The 6,776-nt window shown below is 36.1% G+C and overlaps 1 pseudogene; it reads left to right on the top strand.

The window, feature by feature from the left end:
- Positions 1-1,560: 1,560 nt before the first annotated feature.
- LOC140624656 (large ribosomal subunit protein eL32-like) overlaps positions 1,561-6,776 on the top strand; it is a 55,874-nt pseudogene continuing 50,658 nt past the window's right edge.

Genomic DNA, 6,776 nt, shown 5'->3' with positions numbered 1-6,776 from the left:
TAGTTTTATACTTTTGTAGTCACAAAAGGTGCCTGGTATGGCTTCAGTCGTCTTGTGTTTGTTGAGGCCTGTTTTCTGATGTAATATGTGGTCTGTTCTGGAGAATGTTTCATGTGTACCTCTTTTTTTTTTTTTTTTCCTTTTTTTTTTTTAAAGATTTATTTATTTATGATAGACACACACAGAGAGAGAGAAAGAGGCAGAGACACAGGCAGAGGGAGAAGCAGGCTCCATGCCGGGAGCCCGATGAGCCCGATGTGGGACTCGATCCTGGGTCTCCAGGATCGCACCCTGGGCCAAAGGCAGGTGCCAAACCGCTGAGCCACCCAGGGATCCCCCGTTTCATGTGTACTTGAAAAGAATGTGTATTGTGCTGTTTTATGGATGGAATGTTCTGAATATATCTGTTAAGTCCATCTGGTCCAGTATGTCATTCTAAGCCATTGTTTCCTTGTTTATTTTCTGTTTAGATGATCTGTCCATTGATGTAAGTGGGGTGTTAAAGTTCCCTAGTATTATAGTATTATTATCAATTAGCTCCTTTAATTTGTTATTGATTGTTTTATATATTTGGGTGCTCCTATTTGGGGTGCATAAATATTTACAACTGGATTGTCCCCTCTATCTCCTTTGTCTCTTGTTACAGTCTTTGATTGATTGATTGATTGATTGGTTTTGAGACAGAGAGAGCAGGAGAGGAGGGGCAGAAGGAGAGGGAAAGGGAAAATCTCAAGCAGGCTCCCTGCTCAGTGTGGAGCCTGACATGGGGCTTAATCTCACAACCCTGAGATCATGACCTGAGCCAAAATCAAGAATTGGACACTTAAATGACTGAGCTACTAGGCACCCCACAGTCTGTTTTAAAGCCTACTTTGTCCAATATAAGTATTGCTATTCCAGGTTTCTTTAGACATCCATTTACATGATAAATATTTTTCCACCCCTCACTTTCAATTTGCAGATGTCGTTAGGTCTAAAATGAATCTGTTAAAGGCAGCATATAGACAGGTTTTGTTTTTTTATTCATTCTGACACCCTATGTCTTTTGATTGGCATGTTTAGTCCATTTACATTCAAGTAATTATTGATAGATATGTATTTATTGCCATTTTATTACTTGTTTTGTCATTTCTGGAGGTTTTCTTTTTTTTAAGATTTTATTTATTTATTCATGAGAGACAGAGAGAGAGAGACAGAGAGAGAGAGAGAGAGAGAGAGGCAGAGACACTGGCAGAGGGAGAAGCAGGCTCCATGCAGTGAGCCTGACATGGGACTCAATCCCAGGTCTCCAGGATCACACCCTGGGCTGAAGGTGGCCACCCTGGCTGAGCCACCTGGGCTGCCCTCTGGAGATTTTCTGATATCTTCTTGTCTTGGTCACTTTTAGTCTATGATTTCCAACTCAGAGTCCCCATTAATGAAAGTTGTACTCTTTATTAACAATAAAAGTTGGGCAGCCCGGGTGGCTCAGTGGTTTAGCGCCTGCCTTCTGCCCAAGATATGATCCTGGAGACCCGGGATTGAGTCCCATGTCAGGCTCCCTGCATGGAGCCTGCTTCTCCCTCTGCCTCTTGCGCACGTTCTCTCTGTGTCTCTTGTGAATAAATAAATAAAATATTTTTTTAAAAAAGTTAACTCCTTTGAGGCACCCTGGCAGATGTTTGGGGCACATTATATAATAGATGAAATTTTTCTCTATTTTACTAATGAGAAAACTGAGAAACAAGAAAAGTAACTTGTTCAAGTTTATACAGAGAGTGGTTTTCAAGTCTATAGCTTAACTCTTATGTCCTTGCCCTGGAAATTTCTCCTAGAAAATCACTCAAAAGAAACAATCTAGAAGAAGCTTCACTTAAATTCATTTAGAGTTCATTTATTCAGCTCTTCATCTCTTTGTAGGGCACTGTGCCAGACCTAAGAATACAGAAATATGGAGATAAATAAAAGCCATTCAGAGAGGACTGCTGTCTTGTTCCAGTCTTAGAGGAGCTTTTGTGGAGGGGAGACATGTAAACAGACAACATCATAATGTCATCTGGGCAGCTATGGTAGCATGGGAGAGAGATGTCTCTTAGATCATTTTCTAAGTTATGTTTAAACTACTGGTCTCCAAAATTGAGTATATGTACCGAGATGTTTTACAATATAATATTTTATAGTGTTAGAACTGGGTGCCTAACTGGCTCATTTGGTAGAGATTGTGACTCTTGATCTCAGGGTTGTAAGTTCAAGCCACACATTGAGCATGGAACCTACATTAAAAAAAAAAAAAAAAAAAAAAAAAAAAAGACAAGGAGCTTCTAATATTTATAGTGTTAGAACTATTAAACTTATTTTTATATTTAAAAAGTAAGAAATTGCCTTTCTGAAGGTTAATTAACGGGTAGATACTGGTGACCTCCTCATACTGTATGTCAGAAGAAGGCACGGCTTCATGCTATGGCTATCCTAAAGGAAGAGGGAATCCACAGCCTCGAAGGGGTTGTAAATACAAGGTGCCCTCTTGCTTTTTTAAATCTTCACCAATATATGGCATTTTATTTGTGCTTAATTAAGTGGATTTTCAGTCATATTTGACTTTTAACTAAATCAGCTCTCACAGGTTGAAATCATTCTTATAAATATAGATGACAGATTTTACTAACAGTGCAAGAGTAAGTGAACAAACAAAATAGCAAAGTTGATGTTCTCCTACTCTTGGCAGGAACTCTCCATAATTCATATCATTAGGTAAAAACAATATGACCTAATCAAATTTGACAAGAAATGGGCCCTAATATTTTGAAATTCTTGGGAGGAATTTTGGAAGTATGAAATTACCATCCGCTATAGGTAAAGCTTACCCTAAATTTAAGTATGATTGAGATGTAGCTAATGCCAGTGTGAAGTCTTCACAATTATCAATACAGTTACTAGTTTTGAAGGAGTTGAGAACAAAAATGTTTGAGGCCTTAATTAAAAATCCATTTTTAAATATTGCTTATTATACCTTATCCTTTTTATGCTTGTATATCTTATATATGCATATCACATTAGGTCAAGAGTATATGTTTTATAAATATGCAGATTATATTGGAGCTGATATTAAAACTTTTTTTTACTAGTAGGGTATAAGATCAAAAATGTTTGTGGGCAATTATTTCAAACAAAGTTCAGTTTTCCAGATGGGTAAAGGGAGGAACATACCAGACAAAGAGAAGAGGTTATACAATACCAAAAATATATGTAGCAAGGTATTCAGAAAGCTGGAGGTAAGCTTATAAGCTTACCATATAAGATACGGACCTAGAGAAAATAAGGGAAAACAATATCGGATAATAGAGATGTAGTTATGTAAATTATATTAAGCCCATATTTTCAACCAGTAACAATGTAAAGACTAATTGCAACTCAGAAACAATATATGTTACCATATTTGGTAACACCAATTCTAAATGGGTGTAGATTAGGATCAAGATTGAAAAGGAAAACAGAAATTGGAATAATTTTGTTAATATATTAGCATATTTAATTATAGATGAAAATATTAACCTTAAATGTTTTCATTTAATATTTTTATAATACATTTGTTTGGTTTTAATGGAAATTCATCCCCAAACTAATTCATTTCTTCACTGTGATTCACATATTCCTCAGAAAGCCTCTGATTACAAGGAATTCTTAACAAAGGCTCCAAATTTCTCAGCAAAGCTATCCAACATTTTTGATAACATTTTTACTGATAATCTTTTGTAATGTGAGTTAAATAAAACTAGCCAATATCTACTAAGTACATACTGTATGCAAGACATCTGTTAGACACCTGATATAAAGAGGTACATGAGCCAGCCACATGAGGGGCTCTGTGCCCTTGGGGAGCTTATCCTCTAGGGAAACAAACACATGGAATGTTAAATAAATAATTATTTAAAATCACATTTGAATCCATAAAAAATTTATGAGGCAGAACATAATTTGCTCAAACTAATTGCTTATGCTGTCCTATTTATACTAGGTGAGTGGAAAACACTTCAATCTAAAGTGGATCTTAAAGGATGAGTACTAGGATTTGAAGATGAAGAAAAGAGAGAGGAGGTAAATTATTTTCCACCACTTCATTTCTAACCCACCAGACAAACCCCCTTCTTAGTAAACTCTGAGGTGGGTGGAGCTGTCAGAGCAATTAAAAGCAATGTGAGTCTGTTCTTCTGACTTTGGAAAAACCAGTCTGGCTAGAACAGAAAGCTGATAGAGGAGACTAATGGAAGATAAGGTTGAAAAGTCAGTTTGGGGCTGGATTTGACAGAGCTTTGAATGTTCCACCAAGAAATCTGGGCTTTGTCTTGTAGACAATGGAGAATTATGGGAGGTATTTTCGCAGATATAAGACATTGTCACTGTAGGAAAGCCTCTGAGAGAACACACTTGTGTGGATGTTGAAATGTCCTCAGTAAAAAGCACATCATACTTGGATGTGCTTGTTCCAACCAATGAGGTTTGCCCAAATGGAAAAGTAATGGGTAACTACCCAAAAAGAAGGACCATGTTTGAAATATTGCCATTGTGGGGATCCCTGGGTGGCGCAGTGGTTTAGCACCTGCCTTTGGCCCAGGGTGCGATCCTGGAGACCTGGGATCGAATCCCACATCAGGCTCCCAGTGCATGGAGCCTGCTTCTCCCTCTGCCTATGTCTCTGCCTCTCTCTTTCTCTCTCTCTCTCTCTGTGACTATCATAAATAAATTTAAAAAAAAAAAGAAATATTGCCATTGTGAAGTAGACTCTGGTTATATTAAAAGTTTCATATCAAGCCTTTGACAGATCATATATTAATACTCTAATTTTAGCATCCAAAGGACTTTTTACTATCTAAATGTAAAAGGAGAATAAACCCTTGATGTTTTTTTCTGCTTATAACACATACTTGTGTTGTTAATATATTATTATTGATTCGATTATTTTGAGATGTTTTAAAAATAGTATTTTTATTCCATTTCTATTCACATTTTTTGAGAAAAGCTTTGACAAGTGTAAGTATATTCACATGAATTAATATAAAACAATATGTGTTGATTGAATACTTTTACTTAAGCATACTTCTTTACAACAAATTTTAGGCGATTCGCCTTGTTTTATGTGCATTAAAATGTAATAGTATCTGCCTTTGGTTCAGGGCATGATCCTGGAGTGCCGGGATCAAGTCCCACATCAGGCTCCCTGCATGGAGCCTGCTTCTCCCTCTGCCTATGTTTCTGCTCCACTCTCTGTGTATCTCATGAATAAATAAATAAAATCTTTTAAAAAAATGTAATAGATATATGTCTGAGAAGTTCTCATTCAGAACAAAAGCTTGGGAGCTCATTAGCCAGCATCAAATCAGAAATGGTCAAAATTTTCTTCTTCATATGGACTCACATTCCAGAATAGAATAAAAATCTTTAGGTTTTTATATAATAGTGATGGTAAATGTGAAAGCTACAAAAAAAATGGCATTCTGTTTCTTGGCTATTGAATATCTTGACTCGGAGGGGGAAAAACTTGAAAAAAAATTTAAAGCCCCATGGATTATCCAAAAAGAGATTCCAAAATGCAGAGTGTCCGTCTCCCTTATTTGGTTGTGGCCATCAAGACGGCCATCATTGCTCTGACTGACTTCATTGCTGTACCTGTAGGATGGAATTCTGAAAGGAAATGGGAGAAAAAGCACAAAGCTCCAAGGAATATGTGTTCCTGTGTAATATCCCCACCAGAGTAATAGGAAGTGCCAAATATCAAACCAGAAAGGATTTTTGTGAGAGATTTATAGTTCAGTTTGTAAACCCATTAATATTTCACTGTTTGTTGTTCATTATTTTTATAACATATTTTTTATTCATTAGTAGTGTCTAATACTTGAAGATAAAAGTAATAATCTAGGGAGAATGACCAATATTTCCTTAAATAACTCTTAGTACTCTTTTGAGAGCACCTGGTAGTCTCAGAAAAGTACTAACTCAGATAGTTTGTAGACCACAATTTTAAACAAAGGTCAGTTTTCCAATGGGTAAAGGAAAAGCCATACCAGGCAAAGAGAAGAGATTGTGCAATGCGAGAAGTGTATTTAGGGAAGTATTCAGAGAGCTGAAGGTAGCTTGAAATTATGCATATAAGATTAGCATGTAAGATACAGACCTAGAGAAAAATAGGGAAAACAGTATCAGAGAATAGAGATGTAGTTAGGTAAATTATATTAAGTCCATATTATGGAGCCAGTAAAAACTCAGGTTGGTTTTTTTTTTTTTCTTTTTGAGAAATAAGCAAGTCTGAGACCGTTGAGTATATCTTCCTGTCAGTATTCTCCTTGCTCTAAACTTTTCTGAGAATTTGAATACAGTTTTCCCATTTAGTCGTCTTTATCAAAAATGATCCAATTATCCTAATTTTTACCATTAAACTCTTGGCTGTGATTTTATAAATTTTATAAATTTTGCTGCTCTGTGTTGGAAAACATATGAAAAGACCCAAAATTGAATATCCTGATTCCACTAGGAAGTGTTTACTGTGTGTCTACTGTGTGCCTAGAACTATGCCAGATATGGTGGGAAAACACATTTGCTTGCAGCCAATTGAAAAAACTGCTGTATATGTTTTAAAACCTAACTATGGTCTGTTTATTTGCATTTTTAAAATATTTTCAAGGTCAAAGGGTATGGGCCTTTTTAGAATTAAAAATAAATCTCTTACAGAGCCAAGTCAGCTGGAACTCTAAGTAAGTAAACTATTCTTTGGAGGCTAAGCTTTTAATCTGGCATGAAAGGAG

The sequence above is a fragment of the Canis lupus genome, chromosome 35 (genome assembly GCF_048164855.1).
Source record: "Canis lupus baileyi chromosome 35, mCanLup2.hap1, whole genome shotgun sequence".
NCBI classification, from domain to species: Eukaryota; Metazoa; Chordata; class Mammalia; order Carnivora; family Canidae; genus Canis; species Canis lupus.
This window is presented reverse-complemented; position numbering and strand designations above follow the sequence as displayed.